Below are 18,976 nucleotides of genomic sequence, written 5' to 3'. Positions count from 1 at the left end.
CACTTGCCGAGAAATTCCTACACATAATAGGTTTTTGGATTGTTGAGTAAATAGGCAATTTCTCGATTAAATTAATCCATGAGTAAATCACTAGCATGGCATTGACTAAGTTGATGACGTACTGACTCTGATCTAAACATGCACGTACTAAGCAAACAGTAGACAAATCTACACATACTGCTAGTACTGCTAATATGAAAATAATCAGGAGCGGGATAAACGAGTTATACCCTCCAGTAGGCCACGCAGAGGCCGCGGCTTTGGTGGCAGCAGCGGCGTCCTCGGCGACCTTCTTGTCGGCTTCAGCTTTCTCGGCGGCGGCACGGTCGGCGTCGGTGGACATGGTGATGATGAAGGCGACGCGAACGTAGAGGAAGTAGACGATCGGAAGCGAGCAGTCGCGTAATCGCTGCCCAAAAACCTATTCGCCCCTCACCCCGTACAGGAACCAGAAGGGCGTGGTTTCGGAGACCTGCTCTCCCGTCGACCGTGTACGTGGCGGACGGGATGGAGTCACCGGCGGCAGCAGCAGCAAAGGAACGACGGTGGGCGTGCGCGTGAGCAGATGTGATCTGTTCGTGGCGGCTAGGGTTAGGAGACACCGCATACTTATAGGCGCAGCCGCGTGGAGAGACGTGGGCTCGACCCACGTCCGAGTCCGTGACAGTCCACGATCCGACGTCTCAGATCGTGGCCCAGCTGTCAGAAAACTCTCCGTTAGTGACTGGCAAAAATAAGCGCGTAGGTGTGAGCTCGGCTCGGCTCAATCCCGCAACCCGCGGCGCGTCGTGACGAGGCATGGCGTGGCGAGGCGGGCGGCGGAGGAGGAGTGCGCGAGGGCCTCTTCTCTTCTCAAGCTCCAATAGCATGTAGAAGAGAAACCCTTATAAACCACTCCAACTCTCCTTCCACTTCCGGGGTGGGACTAAACTTCCCACCACACCTAGTGCCATATAACCCACATGGGCCCTTAGAGATTTTTCAGAAATTGCAATATGGGCCTAGAGCCCATCTCAGATTTCAGCAATCCCCCACCAGATCTCGAGGGCCCATTGTGTCCTCTGTTCCAATTGCTGTTTCGATATACCAGTGTTTCAGTAAAGACCTGTTAAGGTTGAACTTCACCTAGAACAAGTGGCTACACTCCTTCACAACTGAACAATGGACTATGCCTTGAATTGTCAGTTTGGCGTAAAGAAGTTTCACTACATGTCTTACTAGTACTAGGCTGCCGAAGGCTGACCCCTCGGGTGGAGCATATAAGTCACACTCCTGGCCTATTCATGAGCTTACTAGAGATCACCCCAATCTCATAGACTTGGACCAGCAGTCGGGCTCATATAGGTGTGTTCCTCCAAAGATCGCTCTGTAGGATAGCATCTTGCTTTTATAAGCTTTGGAACACATTGAGACCGTAGTCATCCTACCATACAGTATCGAGAGTATTGCATCTCCAATGGAGTGGGTTAGTATAGTTACTCTCCTCAGTTCACCACTGGCTTGTTTTCCCAGGTCCTAGTTCACGGGATCTCCGATCACATAGGTTGGGTTACCACCATGGCAACTCATGTGGGTCTCATACCCATCTCCCTCGATGCATTATCTATCACAACACGTGATAGCCCTTTTGTAAAGGGATCTGCCAGATTCTTAGCCGTATGGACATAGTCCAACGCTATCACTCCGGAGTTTCTTAATTTTCTGACAGCTTTTAATCTCATTCTTATGTGTTTGGTGGACTTCATGTTGTCCTTTGAACTCTTCACCTTGGTGATGACAGTCTGATTGTCACAGTTCATAAGGATAGCCGGAACCGGTTTATCAACCAATGGCAAGTCCATCAAAAGATCTCGAAGCCATCTCGCTTCAACACCAGATGTGTCTAATGCCGTTAATTCTGCTTCCATTGTCGATCTCGTTAAGATCGTTTGCTTGCAAGACTTCCAGGAAACAGCGCCACCTCCAAGAGTAAACATATACCCAGTTGTGGCCTTCATCTCATCAGCACCAGAGATCCAATTCGCATCACTATACCCTTCAAGTACCGACGGGTATCTGGTATAGTGAAGTCCATAGTTCATAGTACCTTTCAGATAGCGCATAACTCTCTCAACAGCATGCCAATGTACATCACCCGGTTTGGAAACAAACCGGCTCAGTTTGCTCACAGCAAACGCGATGTCAGGCCTCGTTGCGCTCGCTAGGTACATCAGTGAACCAATGATTTGAGAGTATCTCAATTGATCTTTAGCCATGCCTTTGGACTTTCGAATCAATACGCTAGGATCATATGGTGTTTGAGATGGTGTGCAGTCCGAATATCCAAAACGACTCAACACCTTCTCAACGTAATGGGATTGCAGAAGTGTGATCCCACCCTCATTATCTCTCAGTAGCTTGATGTTCAAGATAACATCAGCCACACCAAGGTCTTTCATCTCAAAGTTCTGAGATAGAAACGACTTGACCTCCTCAATGACTTTGAGGTTTGTTCCGAATATCAGTATGTCATCAACATACAAGCACAGTATAACTCCTTCGCCCCCACCATGGCGATAGTATACACATTTGTCAGCCTCATTAACAACGAAACCAACAGATGTCAGAGTTGTATTAAACTTATCATGCCATTGCTTAGGTGCTTGTTTCAGGCCATATAAAGATTTTATCAACCTACACACCTTTCTTTCCTGACCATCTATCACAAAGCCATCAGGCTGTTGCATGTAGATTTCCTCCTTTAGCTCTCCATTTAGAAAAGTCGTCTTAACATCCATCTGATGGACGAGAAGACCATGTGAGGCCGCCAACGAGAGTAATACTCGAATGGTGGTCAGTCTAGCCACAGGTGAATAAGTATCAAAGAAATCTTCCTCTTCTTGCTGGTCATAGCCCTTGGCCACAAGCCTAGCCTTGTACTTTTCAATCGTACCATCGGGCCTAAGCTTCTTTTTGAACACCCACTTACATCCCAGTGGTTTGCAACCATAGGGACGGTCAGTGATCTCCCATGTCCCGTTAGCCATGATGGAATCCATCTCGCTACGGACCGCATCCTTCCAGTAGTCAGCTTTTGGAGAGGCATACGCTTCTGAAATAGAAGTGGGAGTATCATCCACGAGGTACACGAAGAAATCGTCACCAAAGGTCTTTGCAGTCCTTTGTCTCTTGCCCCTACCAAGGGTTTCCTCGTCATCCTCCTCGGGATTTTCATCATGTGTTTGTTCATAATATTCCATAGGGATGGCAGGTTCAGGAGTCTCCTCAGATTCCTGTCTAGAAGTGCTTTGCATATCTCTCATAGGAAAAATATCCTCAAAGAATGTAGCATCCTTAGACTCCATAATTGTACCGATCTTCTGGTCAGGTACCTCAGATTTCACTACTAGAAATCTATAGCCAACGCTGTTCTTACCGTAGCCCAAATTAATGCAGTCCACGGTCTTATGTCCAAGCTTACGCTTTTTGGGGATCGGCACGTTGACTTTCGCCAAACAGCCCCAAGTGCGCAAGTACGAGAGTGTCGTCCTTCTCTTTGCCCATTTATCATAGGGAGTGATCTCACTATCCTTTGTTGGAACTTTATTCAGGACATGGCATGCCGTCAATATAGCCTCCCCCCACCATGCCTTGGATAAACCCGATGTATCTAACATGGCGTTAACCAAATCAGTTAGAGTACGGTTTTTCCGCTCGGCAACCCCGTTAGACTGGGGTGAATAGGGAGGCGTCCTCTCATGAATAATGCCGTGTTCCGCACAGAAGGAATCAAACTCACTCGAGAAGTACTCTCCACCACGATCTGACCGGACTCGTTTAATTTTCTTTTCAAGTTGATTTTCAACTTCTGCCTTATAGATTTTAAAGTAGTGTAGAGCCTCATATTTAGTATTTAACAGATACACATAGCAATATCTAGTGGAATCATCTATCAATGTCATGAAGTATCTCTTTCCACCTTTAGTCAACACACCATTCATCTCGCAAAGATCAGAATGTATGAGTTCTAATGGTGCCAGGTGTCTCTCCTCCGCGGCCTTATGAGGCTTGCGAGGTTGCTTAGCTTGCACACATGAAAGGCACTTAGAACCTTTGGCTAAAGTGAAACTCGGGATTAAATCCAACTTGGCTAGCCGCGTCATAACACCAAAACTAATGTGACAAAGACGTGAATGCCAAACTTCAGATTCATTAACATTCGAATGAATATGGTTCACGACTTTATTACAAAAATCTGCGAGGGAAAGGCGGAACATCCCTCCGCTCTCATAACCTTTTCCAACAAAGAGTCCATATTTTGTAACAACTAATTTATTATACTCGAAAACCAACTTAAACCCTTCTCTACATAGAAGGGAGCCACTAACGAGGTTCTTCTTGATGGCGGGGACATGCTGCACGTTCTTCAGCTGCACGATCCTTCCCGAAGTAAACTTCAGATCGACCGTGCCAACACCATGAACAGAAGCACTCGCGCCATTCCCCATCAATACGGACCCGTGACCTGTGACCTGGTAAGAAGTGAACAATGAAATGTCAGCACACACAAGTAAAGCAGCCCTCGTCCTTCTTGTTCTTCTTGAAGGTCTTCCTACCCTTCTTCTTAAAGTCGGTATTGTGTTGGACACCGTTCTTTCCCTTGGGCTTGTGGGAGTTGAAGTTCTTCTGGTTCACCATGTTGGCAACAGAAGTCCCTTCGGCCCCTTTTCCGTGCGAGTCTTTTGCCCTCGAATTCTGCTCAACACTCAGATGGCCAATGACATCCTCCACAGAGAATTCACGCCTCTGATGTTTCAGAGTGGTGGCAAAGTTCCTCCAGGAATTAGGGAGCTTAGCGATTATGCAGCCCGCGACAAACTTGCCCGGTAACTCGCACTTGAGAAGCTCAAGTTCCTTAACAATGCATATTATCTCATGAGCCTGCTCCAATACAGGACGGTTTTCAACCATCTTGTAATCGTGGAACTGCTCTATAATATACATCTCGCTCCCTGCATCGGCGGCCCCGAATTTAGATTCGAGCGCCTCCCACAAGTCCTTGGCGACATGCACATGTAAATATGCGTCGACCAGTTTATCTCCGATCACGCTAAGAACTGCTCCGAGAAACACAACGGTAGCCTCCTTGAACGCCTTCTCCTGTTCAGGAGCAATCGTTCCCGTGGAGACACCGGTGACCCAGAACACGTTCATAGCCGTGAGCCATAACGTGGTCTTAGTCTGCCAACGCTTGAAGTATGTACCGGTAAATTTATCCGGTTTCAGCTCGGCTCGGCTCAATCCCGCAACCCGCGGCGCGTCGTGACGAGGCGTGGCGTGGCGAGGCGGGCGGCGGAGGAGGAGTGCGCGAGGGCCTCTTCTCTTCTCAAGCTCCAATAGCATGTAGAAGAGAAACCCTTATAAACCACTCCAACTCTCCTTCCACTTCCGGGGTGGGACTAAACTTCCCACCACACCTAGTGCCATATAACCCACATGGGCCCTTAGAGATTTTTCAGAAATTGCAATATGGGCCTAGAGCCCATCTCAGATTTCAGCAATCCCCCACCAGATCTCGAGGGCCCATTGTGTCCTCTGTTCCAATTGCTGTTTCGATATACCAGTGTTTCAGTAAAGACCTGTTAAGGTTGAACTTCACCTAGAACAAGTGGCTACACTCCTTCACAACTGAACAATGGACTATGCCTTGAATTGTCAGTTTGGCGTAAAGAAGTTTCACTACATGTCTTACTAGTACTAGGCTGCCGAAGGCTGACCCCTCGGGTGGAGCATATAAGTCACACTCCTGGCCTATTCATGAGCTTACTAGAGATCACCCCAATCTCATAGACTTGGACCAGCAGTCGGGCTCATATAGGTGTGTTCCTCCAAAGATCGCTCTGTAGGATAGCATCTTGCTTTTATAAGCTTTGGAACACATTGAGACCGTAGTCATCCTACCATACAGTATCGAGAGTATTGCATCTCCAATGGAGTGGGTTAGTATAGTTACTCTCCTCAGTTCACCACTGGCTTGTTTTCCCAGGTCCTAGTTCACGGGATCTCCGATCACATAGGTTGGGTTACCACCATGGCAACTCATGTGGGTCTCATACCCATCTCCCTCGATGCATTATCTATCACAACACGTGATAGCCCTTTTGTAAAGGGATCTGCCAGATTCTTAGCCGTATGGACATAGTCCAACGCTATCACTCCGGAGTTTCTTAATTTTCTGACAGCTTTTAATCTCATTCTTATGTGTTTGGTGGACTTCATGTTGTCCTTTGAACTCTTCACCTTGGTGATGACAGTCTGATTGTCACAGTTCATAAGGATAGCCGGAACCGGTTTATCAACCAATGGCAAGTCCATCAAAAGATCTCGAAGCCATCTCGCTTCAACACCAGATGTGTCTAATGCCGTTAATTCTGCTTCCATTGTCGATCTCGTTAAGATCGTTTGCTTGCAAGACTTCCAGGAAACAGCGCCACCTCCAAGAGTAAACATATACCCAGTTGTGGCCTTCATCTCATCAGCATTAGAGATCCAATTCGCATCACTATACCCTTCAAGTACCGACGGGTATCCGGTATAGTGAAGTCCATAGTTCATAGTACCTTTCAGATAGCGCATAACTCTCTCAACAGCATGCCAATGTACATCACCCGGTTTGGAAACAAACCGGCTCAGTTTGCTCACAGCAAACGCGATGTCAGGCCTCGTTGCGCTCGCTAGGTACATCAGTGAACCAATGATTTGAGAGTATCTCAATTGATCTTTAGCCATGCCTTTGGACTTTCGAATCAATACGCTAGGATCATATGGTGTTTGAGATGGTGTGCAGTCCGAATATCCAAAACGACTCAACACCTTCTCAACGTAATGGGATTGCAGAAGTGTGATCCCACCCTCATTATCTCTCAGTAGCTTGATGTTCAAGATAACATCAGCCACACCAAGGTCTTTCATCTTAAAGTTCTGAGATAGAAACGATTTGACCTCCTCAATGACTTTGAGGTTTGTTCCGAATATCAGTATGTCATCAACATACAAGCACAGTATAACTCCTTCGCCCCCACCATGGCGATAGTATACACATTTGTCAGCCTCATTAACAACGAAACCAACAGATGTCAGAGTTGTATTAAACTTATCATGCCATTGCTTAGGTGCTTGTTTCAGGCCATATAAAGATTTTATCAACCTACACACCTTTCTTTCCTGACCATCTATCACAAAGCCATCAGGCTGTTGCATGTAGATTTCCTCCTTTAGCTCTCCATTTAGAAAAGCCGTCTTAACATCCATCTGATGGACGAGAAGACCATGTGAGGCCGCCAACGAGAGTAATACTCGAATGGTGGTCAGTCTAGCCACAGGTGAATAAGTATCAAAGAAATCTTCCTCTTCTTGCTGGTCATACCCTTGGCCACAAGCCTAGCCTTGTACTTTTCAATCGTACCATCGGGCCTAAGCTTCTTTTTGAACACCCACTTACATCCCAGTGGTTTGCAAACATAGGGACGATCAGTGATCTCCCATGTCCCGTTAGCCATGATGGAATCCATCTCGCTACGGACCGCATCCTTCCAGTAGTCAGCTTCTGGAGAGGCATACGCTTCTGAAATAGAAGTGGGAGTATCATCCACGAGGTACACGAAGAAATCATCACCAAAGGTCTTTGCAGTCCTTTGTCTCTTGCCCCTACCAAGTGTTTCCTCGTCATCCTCCTCGGGATTTTCATCATGTGTTTGTTCATAATATTCCATAGGGATGGCAGGTTCAGGAGTCTCCTCAGATTCCTGTCTAGAAGTGCTTTGCATATCTCTCATAGGAAAAATATCCTCAAAGAATGTAGCATCCTTAGACTCCATAATTGTACCGATCTTCTGGTCAAGTACCTCAGATTTCACTACTAGAAATCTATAGCCAACGCTGTTCTTAGCGTAGCCCAAATTAATGCAGTCCACGGTCTTATGTCCAAGCTTACGCTTTTTGGGGATCGGCACGTTGACTTTCGCCAAACAGCCCCAAGTGCGCAAGTACGAGAGTGTCGTCCTTCTCTTTGCCCATTTCTAATAGGGAGTGATCTCACTATCCTTTGTCGGAACTTTATTCAGGACATGACTATGGTTCACGACTTTATTACAAAAATCTGCGAGGGAAAGGCGGAACATCCCTCCGCTCTCATAACCTTTTCCAACAAAGAGTCCATATTTTGTAACAACTAATTTATTAGACTCGAAAACCAACTTAAACCCTTCTCTACATAGAAGGGAGCCACTAACGAGGTTCTTCTTGATGGCGGGGACATGCTGCACGTTCTTCAGCTGCACGATCCTTCCCGAAGTAAACTTCAGATCGACCGTGCCAACACCATGAACAGAAGCACTCGCGCCATTCCCCATCAATACGGACCCGTGACCTGTGACCTGGTAAGAAGTGAACAATGAAATGTCAGCACACACATGAACACCTGCACCTGTGTCCACCCACCAATCGTTGGGTTGAAACACTGAAAAAACAGTAAATAAATTACCGTACCCAGATGCACCATTCTCATTGTTGCCCACAATCATGTTGACAGACTTGGAGTCCTGTCCTGACTTCTTGTACTTGTTTGGGCACTTGTTGGCCCAATGTTCAACTGAACCACAAGTAAAGCAGCCCTCGTCCTTCTTGTTCTTCTTGAAGGTCTTCTTACCCTTCTTCTTAAAGTCGGTATTGTGTTGGACACCGTTCTTTCCCTTGGGCTTGTGGGAGTTGAAGTTCTTCTGGTTCACCATGTTGGCAACAAAAGTCCCTTCGGCCCCTTTCCCGTGCGAGTCTTTTGCCCTCGAATTCTGCTCAACACTCAGATGGCCAATGACATCCTCCACAGAGAATTCACGCCTCTGATGTTTCAGAGTGGTGGCAAAGTTCCTCCAGGAATTAGGGAGCTTAGCGATTATGCAGCCCGCGACAAACTTGCCCGGTAACTCGCACTTGAGAAGCTCAAGTTCCTTAACAATGCATATTATCTCATGAGCCTGCTCCAATACAGGACGGTTTTCAACCATCTTGTAATCGTGGAACTTCTCTATAATATACATCTCGCTCCCTGCATCGGTGGCCCCAAATTTAGATTCGAGCGCCTCCCACAAGTCCTTGGCGACATGCACATGTAAATATGCGTCGACCAGTTTATCTCCGATCACGCTAAGAACTGCTCCGAGAAACACAACGGTAGCCTCCTTGAACGCCTTCTCCTGTTCAGGAGCAATCGTTCCCGTGGAGACACCGGTGACCCAGAACACGTTCATAGCCGTGAGCCATAACGTGGTCTTCGTCTGCCAACGCTTGAAGTATGTACCGGTAAACTTATCCGGTTTCAGTGCAGCGGCAAAGCCACTTGCCGAGAAATTCCTACACATAATAGGTTTTTGGATTGTTGAGTAAATAGGCAATTTCTCGATTAAATTAATCCATGAGTAAATCGCTAGCATGGCATTGACTAAGTTGATGACGTACTGACTCTGATCTAAACATGCACGTACTAAGCAAACAGTACACAAATCTACACATACTGCTAGTACTGCTAATATGAAAATAATCAGGAGCGGGATAAACGAGTTATACCCTCTAGTAGGCCACGCAGAGGCCGCGGCTTTGGTGGCAGCAGCGGCGTCCTCGGCGACCTTCTTGTCGGCTTCAGCTTTCTCGGCGGCGGCACGGTCGGCGTCGGTGGACATGGTGATGATGAAGGCGACGCGGACGTAGAGGAAGTAGACGATCGGAAGCGAGCAGTCGCGTAATCGCTGCCCAAAAACCTATTCGCCCCTTACCCCGTACAGGAACCAGAAGGGCGTGGTTTCAAAGACCTGCTCTCCCGTCGACCGTGTATGTGGCGGACGGGATGGAGTCACCGGCGGCAGCAGCAGCAAAGGAACGATGGTGGGCGTGCGCGTGAGCAGATGTGATCTGTTCGTGGCGGCTAGGGTTAGGAGACACCGCATACTTATAGGCGCAGCCGCGTGGAGAGACGTGGGCTCGACCCACGTCCGAGTCCGTGACAGCCCACGATCCGACGTCTCAGATCGTGGCCCAGCTGTCAGAAAACTCTCCGTTAGTGACTGGCAAAAATAAGCGCGTAGGTGTGAGCTCGGCTCGGCTCAATCCCGCAACCCGCGGCGCGTCGTGACGAGGCGTGGTGTGGCGAGGCGGGCGGCGGAGGAGGAGTGCGCGAGGGCCTCTTCTCTTCTCAAGCTCCAATAGCATGTAGAAGAGAAACCCTTATAAACCACTCCAACTCTCCTTCCACTTCCGGGGTGGGACTAAACTTCCCACCACACCTAGTGCCATATAACCCACATGGGCCCTTAGAGATTTTTCAGAAATTGCAATATGGGCCTAGAGCCCATCTCAGATTTCAGCAATCCCCCACCAGATCTCGAGGGTCCATTGTGTCCTCCGTTCCAATTGCTGTTTCGATATACCAGTGTTTCAGTAAAGACCTGTTAAGGTTGAACTTCACCTAGAACAAGTGGCTACACTCCTTCACAACTGAACAATGGACTATGCCTTGAATTGTCAGTTTGGCGTAAAGAAGTTTCACTACATGTCTTACTAGTACTAGGCTGCCGAAGGCTGACCCCTCGGGTGGAGCATATAAGTCACACTCCTGGCCTATTCATGAGCTTACTAGAGATCACCCCAATCTCATAGACTGTGACCAGCAGTCGGGCTCATATAGGTGTGTTCCTCCAAAGATCGCTCTGTAGGATAGCATCTTGCCTTTATAAGCTTTGGAACACATTGAGACCGTAGTCATCCTACCATACAGTATCGAGAGTATTGCATCTCCAACGGAGTGGGTTAGTATAGTTACTCTCCTCAGTTCACCACTGGCTTGTTTTCCCAGGTCCTAGTTCACGGGATCTCCGATCACATAGGTTGGGTTACCACCATGGCAACTCATGTGGGTCTCATACCCATCTCCCTCGATGCATTATCTATCACAACACGTGATAGCCCTTTTGTAAAGGGATCTGCCAGATTCTTAGCCGTATGGACATAGTCCAACGCTATCACTCCGGAGTTTCTTAATTTTCTGACAGCTTTTAATCTCATTCTTATGTGTTTGGTGGACTTCATGTTGTCCTTTGAACTCTTCACCTTGGTGATGACAGTCTGATTGTCACAGTTCATAAGGATAGCCGGAACCGGTTTATCAACCAATGGCAAGTCCATCAAAAGATCTCGAAGCCATCTCGCTTCAACACCAGATGTGTCTAATGCCGTTAATTCTGCTTCCATTGTCGATCTCGTTAAGATCGTTTGCTTGCAAGACTTCCAGGAAACAGTGCCACCTCCAAGAGTAAACATATACCCAGTTGTGGCCTTCATCTCATCAGCATCAGAGATCCAATTCGCATCACTATACCCTTCAAGTACCGACGGGTATCCGGTATAGTGAAGTCCATAGTTCATAGTACCTTTCAGATAGCGCATAACTCTCTCAACAGCATGCCAATGTACATCACCCGGTTTGGAAACAAACCGGCTCAGTTTGCTCACAGCAAAACGCGATGTCAGGCCTCGTTGCGCTCGCTAGGTACATCAGTGAACCAATGATTTGAGAGTATCTCAATTGATCTTTAGCCATGCCTTTGGACTTTCGAATCAATACGCTAGGATCATATGGTGTTTGAGATGGTGTGCAGTCCGAATATCCAAAACGACTCAACACCTTCTCAACATAATGGGATTGCAGAAGTGTGATCCCACCCTCATTATCTCTCAGTAGCTTGATGTTCAAGATAACATCAGCCACACCAAGGTCTTTCATCTCAAAGTTCTGAGATAGAAACGATTTGACCTCCTCAATGACTTTGAGGTTTGTTCCGAATATCAGTATGTCATCAACATACAAGCACAGTATAACTCCTTCGCCCCCACCATGGCGATAGTATACACATTTGTCAGCCTCATTAACAACAAAACCAACAGATGTCAGAGTTGTATTAAACTTATCATGCCATTGCTTAGGTGCTTGTTTCAGGCCATATAAAGATTTTATCAACCTACACACCTTTCTTTCCTGACCATCTATCACAAAGCCATCAGGCTGTTGCATGTAGATTTCCTCCTTTAGCTCTCCATTTAGAAAAGCCGTCTTAACATCCATCTGATGGACGAGAAGACCATGTGAGGCCGCCAACGAGAGTAATACTCGAATGGTGGTCAGTCTAGCCACAGGTGAATAAGTATCAAAGAAATCTTCCTCTTCTTGCTGGTCATAGCCCTTGGCCACAAGCCTAGCCTTGTACTTTTCAATCGTACCATCGGGCCTAAGCTTCTTTTTGAACACCCACTTACATCCCAGTGGTTTGCAACCATAGGGACGGTCAGTGATCTCCCATGTCCCGTTAGCCATGATGGAATCCATCTCGCTACGAACCGCATCCTTCCAGTAGTCAGCTTCTGGAGAGGCATACGCTTCTGAAATAGAAGTGGGAGTATCATCCACGAGGTACACGAAGAAATCATCACCAAAGGTCTTTGCAGTCCTTTGTCTCTTGCCCCTACCAAGGGTTTCCTCGTCATCCTCCTCGGGATTTTCATCATGTGTTTGTTCATAATATTCCATAGGGATGGCAGGTTCAGGAGTCTCCTCAGATTCCTGTCTAGAAGTGCTTTGCATATCTCTCATAGGAAAAATATCCTCAAAGAATGTAGCATCCTTAGACTCCATAATTGTACCGATCTTCTGGTCAGGTACCTCAGATTTCACTACTAGAAATCTATAGCCAACGCTGTTCTTAGCGTAGCCCAAATTAATGCAGTCCACGGTCTTATGTCCAAGCTTACGCTTTTTGGGGATCGGCACGTTGACTTTCGCCAAACAGCCCCAAGTGCGCAAGTACGAGAGTTTCGTCCTTCTCTTTGCCCATTTCTCATAGGGAGTGATCTCACTATCCTTTGTCGGAACTTTATTCAGGACATGACATGCCGTCAATATAGCCTCCCCCCACCATGCCTTGGATAAACCCGATGTATCTAACATGGCGTTAACCAAATCAGTTAGAGTACGGTTTTTCCGCTCGGCAACCCCGTTTGACTGGGGTGAATAGGGAGGCGTCCTCTCATGAATAATGCCGTGTTCCGCACAGAAGGAATCAAACTCACTCGAGAAGTACTCTCCACCACGATCTGACCGGACTCGTTTAATTTTCTTTTCAAGTTGATTTTCAACTTCTGCCTTATAGATTTTAAAGTAGTGTAGAGCCTCATCTTTAGTATTTAACAGATACACATAGCAATATCTAGTGGAATCATCTATCAATGTCATGAAGTATCTCTTTCCACCTTTAGTCAACACACCATTCATCTCACAAAGATCAGAATGTATGAGTTCTAATGGTGTCAGGTGTCTCTCCTCCGCGGCCTTATGAGGCTTGCGAGGTTGCTTAGCTTGCACACATGAAAGGCACTTAGAACCTTTGGCTAAAGTGAAACTCGGGATTAAATCCAACTTGGCTAGCCGCGTCATAACACCAAAACTAATGTGACAAAGACGTGAATGCCAAACTTCAGATTCATTAACATTCGAATGAATATGGTTCACGACTTTATTACAAAAATCTGCGAGGGAAAGGCGGAACATCCCTCCGCTCTCATAACCTTTTCCAACAAAGAGTCCATATTTTATAACAACTAATTTATTAGACTCGAAAACCAACTTAAACCCTTCTCTACATAGAAGGGAGCCACTAACGAGGTTCTTCTTGATGGCGGGGACATGCTGCACGTTCTTCAGCTGCACGATCCTTCCCGAAGTAAACTTCAGATCGACCGTGCCAACACCATGAACAGAAGCACTCGCGCCATTCCCCATCAATACGGACCCGTGACCTGTGACCTGGTAAGAAGTGAACAATGAAATGTCAGCACACACATGAACACCTGCACCTGTGTCCACCCACCAATCGTTGGGTTGAAACACTGAAAAAACAGTAAATAAATTACCGTACCCAGATGCACCATTCTCATTGTTGCCCACAATCATGTTGACAGACTTGGAGTCCTGTCCTGACTTCTTGTACTTGTTTGGGCACTTGTTGGCCCAATGTTCAACTGAACCACAAGTAAAGCAGCCCTCGTCCTTCTTGTTCTTCTTGAAGGTCTTCTTACCCTTCTTCTTAAAGTCGGTATTGTGTTGGACACCGTTCTTTCCCTTGGGCTTGTGGGAGTTGAAGTTCTTCTGGTTCACCATGTTGGCAACAAAAGTCCCTTCGGCCCCTTTCCCGTGCGAGTCTTTTGCCCTCGAATTCTGCTCAACACTCAGATGGCCAATGACATCCTCCACAGAGAATTCACGCCTCTGATGTTTCAGAGTGGTGGCAAAGTTCCTCCAGGAATTAGGGAGCTTAGCGATTATGCAGCCCGCGACAAACTTGCCCGGTAACTCGCACTTGAGAAGCTCAAGTTCCTTAACAATGCATATTATCTCATGAGCCTGCTCCAATACAGGACGGTTTTCAACCATCTTGTAATCGTGGAACTTCTCTATAATATACATCTCGCTCCCTGCATCGGTGGCCCCAAATTTAGATTCGAGCGCCTCCCACAAGTCCTTGGCGACATGCACATGTAAATATGCGTCGACCAGTTTATCTCCGATCACGCTAAGAACTGCTCCGAGAAACACAACGGTAGCCTCCTTGAACGCCTTCTCCTGTTTAGGAGCAATCGTTCCCGTGGAGACACCGGTGACCCAGAACACGTTCATAGTCGTGAGCCATAACGTGGTCTTAGTCTGCCAACGCTTGAAGTATGTACCGGTAAACTTATCCGGTTTCAGTGCAGCGGCAAAGCCACTTGCCGAGAAATTCCTACACATAATAGGTTTTTGGATTGTTGAGTAAATAGGCAATTTCTCGATTAAATTAATCCATGAGTAAATCGCTAGCATGGCATTGACTAAGTTGATGACGTACTGACTCTGATCTAAACATGCACGTACTAAGCAAACAGTAGACAAATCTACACATACTGCTAGTACTGCTAATATGAAAATAATCAGGAGCGGGATAAACGAGTTATACCCTCCAGTAGGCCACGCAGAGGCCGCGGCTTTGGTGGCAGCAGTGGCGTCCTCGGCGACCTTCTTGTCGGCTTCAGCTTTCTTGGCGGCGGCACGGTCGGCGTCGGTGGACATGGTGATGATGAAGGCGACGCGGACGTAGAGGAAGTAGACGATCGGAAGCGAGCAGTCGCGTAATCGCTGCCCAAAAACCTATTCGCCCCTTACCCCGTACAGGAACCAGAAGGGCGTGGTTTCGGAGACCTGCTCTCCCATCAACCGTGTACGTGGCGGACGGGATGGAGTCACCGGCGGCAGCAGCAGCAAAGGAACGATGGTGGGCGTGCGCGTGAGCAGATGTGATCTGTTCGTGGCGGCTAGGGTTAGGAGACACCGCATACTTATAGGCGCAGCCGCGTGGAGAGACGTGGGCTCGACCCACGTCCGAGTCCGTGACAGCCCACGATCCGACGTCTCAGATCGTGGCCCAGCTGTCAGAAAACTATCCGTTAGTGACTGGCAAAAATAAGCGCGTAGGTATGAGCTCGGCTCGGCTCAATCCCGCAACCCGCGTCGCGTCGCGTCGCGTCGCATCGCGACGAGGCGTGGCGAGGCGGGCGGCGGAGGAGGAGTGCACGAGGGCCTCTTCTCTTCTCAAGCTCCAATAGCATGTAGAAGAGAAACCCTTATAAACCACTCCAACTCTCCTTCCACTTTCGAGGTGGGACTAAACTTCCCACCACACCTAGTGCCATATAACCCACATGGGCCCTTAGAGATTTTTCAGAAATTGCAATATGGGCCTAGAGCCCATCTCAGATTTCAGCAGTCCCATCACACCTAGGAGGTGGACTTACTGGTTGGACCTATGCCAGCGAGCCGTGGGGTGGCGCCTTCGACCTCCTGGAAGTCCCACCACACCTAGGAGGCGGACTTAGTGGTTGGGCCTATGTCGGCGAGGCACGCGGATGGTTGCAAGTACATGGCACAGTGGCGGAGATCGGCATTGCGCTGCCAGACCAAAAGAGTAGGTGATGTGAATGCACACGAGGTGCTCGGAAAATAGTCTGTAGAGCATAGGCTTTGGGACACTCCCTTAGAGTATCTTCAATAGCTTGTCTATATGAATGTCTATATTTGTTTTTCATGACGTGAGCCTAAAACAGGCGTCCAACAACTTGTCTATATGATCGTCTAAATATACACATCCTCTGAATCGACCTCGGCAATGTCCACGCATGCACATTGTGAAGGCATCGTCTAAACTCAGTTGCAGTCATGATTTCGTATATTTATGGTTGATAAAAAAATCTGAAAGTTTTTTCTCACATTCTATTAGAACGTTTTGGTGTCTTGCAAAGTTTGAAGTTCATATGTTCTTTTATTTTGAAGAAACAAAAAAGAGAAAATCTGATGTACAAAGTTAGTTGTCTAGCACGGATCTTAAAGCAATGTTGGACAGTAAGGATAAGGGGTGTTCAGAAACCTGAGCTCTCAAAATCCGCGTCCCGAGATGCTCGATGAAATGCAAGAGAGACTAGTGTGTGTGTGTGTGTGTGTGTGTGTGTGTGTGTGTGTGTGTGTGTGTGTGATTGAGAGAGAGTGAGTGAGTGAGACTAGTCAACCGTCCACATGTTTATTTTCTACCAGGTTAGTCTGACAGGTAGGTCCCATCTGCCAGAAACATTGTTAGGACAAGCTACGCAAAAATCAGTGTTATTTGTTACTCACTTGTCGCAGAATTGATGGTTTTGTGTGGCCTTTGGCAAAAATGGTGGCAATCCGTTACCTTAGTCACAAATATGATGATTTTGAGCAATTTACTCAAGATTAGTCTTACCATCTCCGTCAAGGTCACCATTCATACAAGGACCAGACTGCACTTTCTTCGTTTTTTCAAGGCCCCGTTTGCAAGATGAGGGGTGACAGACATAATGTTTATTTTTCTTTGATACGGAGGTAATTAAAATCATTGTTTCATTAGTAAAGAAGAAGAGAATTATTCGATTAATTAAAGGGAAACCAGGCTAAAACTGACACAAACACCCTCGACGACCGTCGTGGAACACGATAGCCTTAAGAGAACACACACAAAAATTGGCTACCAATTACCAGACGCACGCACACCACCACCGAAGAGAGAGCCGTCGTCAAGGTTGTCCTTTTTTTTGCGAATGATCAAGGTTGTCCATTGGGGTCAAGATCATCACTCCTCCTTGAGCCAGCGATTAGTTTCCTTTAGGTCGTTTCTGCAGAGTTGTATCAGTTTTGCTATATTAATTCCAGCTCCAGGACCTTCTGGTCGAAAAAACAAATTCTACAGGAATTTTAAATGGCATGTGTAGCTGTCTTCAAAGTCCAAAGTACTTGTTATTACCTGTGGAATGCCAAAAGAAATTAGCAACTTCATTCATGTTTCCAACGGCAAGCGTTCACGTGGTTCCAACTTCCAAAGGCAGGTTGCCGCCGCCAACCACGCCACGCAGTTTCGTTCGGGGCCGCCACGCCGGATTGCGTTGCCAGGCCATTATATTTCCAGGCTTCTAGTCGGTCAGCGGCGTAGCAGCCATCTTCCTTCCTCGACTTGCGTTGCGCCACGCTAGCTCCTGCGTAAGAGCAATTTTAACAGATCCCGCAAAACGCGCAGACCCATAAAATTCCAACGAGTATGCGGGTTCGGTCTAATTTTCGGCCAGAATAAAGCCCGCATACTCGCCCGGCCCGTAAAAAATTTTGCCGCAGCCCGCAAACCGCATACCCTGACTGCTATAACTGCGATTCCGTAACTCGTTTGCGGGTCCAAACCTTATCGCGAGGAATCACGGCGCGAGGAATCGCGGCGCACGGAAGCGGACCAACCGCGGCATGTCACCACCACTGAGCTTCCAGCGGAGCGAGGCGGAAGAGTACGACCGCCGACGCGCATCCTTCTCCTCCTCGAGGTCTTCATACGCCGGTGCTCCTCGTCCTCCGGCGCGGGCTTTCTCCCTGTGAAGAGGGAGTGGTCGGAGGAGGAGGAGCTGGAGGAGCCAGCGCCGTTCGCCTTCATTCCCGTGAAGGAGGAGCCCGAGGAGTCCGCTCCGCTCGGCCGCCGTGAATTCATCGGGCCTGAGGACTACATCGCGGACGTCGACGCCGTTGCGGCCGCCATCGCCGAGCGGAGCGTGCACGAGGAGGAGGAGCGCCGGCGCCACGCCGAGGAGCTCGAAGACCTCGTGTGGTGTCAAGCAGTCGCCGCCAATGTCGCCGCCAACGAAAAGGCCGAGGACTGGCGCCGCATCCGCGCGGAGCAGGCGGCGAAGTACGTCGACCTGTGCAGCTCCCGTGAGGAGGATTGAGCGTCGCTCGCCCTCCACGGCGTCGTCCTCACCGCCGTCAGATCTCACCGCCGTCAGATCCAACCCCCTCTAGTACTAGTTAAAGTAGCATGTAGTATGATCTATGCTTGTATGAACTATGTAGTATGTGATGTGATGAACTATGTTTGTGTAATTTCTCCCGCGAAAGTGTTTTTTTTTCAAATTATGCAGGTTTAGATACGGTATCTGTTCGGCCGCGCTAGTTTTCGACTTGCAAACGCGATCTTCGTGAAACCGCAAACGCATTTTGCGGGTCAAGTTTTTGTGGGGTCTACTAGAGTTGCTCTAATAGTATTAGAGCGTGATCAGTATGATTGGCTCTAGAAAAATAGTTCTGTTTAGAACTTCTGAGAAAACGGTTGAATATAATTCTAAGAAAACAATTAGAATATAATTCTAAGAAAACCAAATTTGCTCTAATATTTTCACTTAGCTCTATTATTGGCCCATTGGTTGGATATTATATTTCCTCACCATTTTGGTCAACCTTTTCTTTCGAACCAGGTGTTTGTACTAGACCGATCGTAAGAAGACATTTAAAATATACACCAGGTGATATGTCTATATTTGC

This window comes from Triticum aestivum, chromosome 1A (genome assembly GCF_018294505.1).
Source record: "Triticum aestivum cultivar Chinese Spring chromosome 1A, IWGSC CS RefSeq v2.1, whole genome shotgun sequence".
In the NCBI taxonomy this organism is placed as follows: domain Eukaryota; kingdom Viridiplantae; phylum Streptophyta; class Magnoliopsida; order Poales; family Poaceae; genus Triticum; species Triticum aestivum.
The sequence above is the reverse complement of the archived record's forward strand: the minus strand, read 5'-3'. Positions refer to the sequence as shown.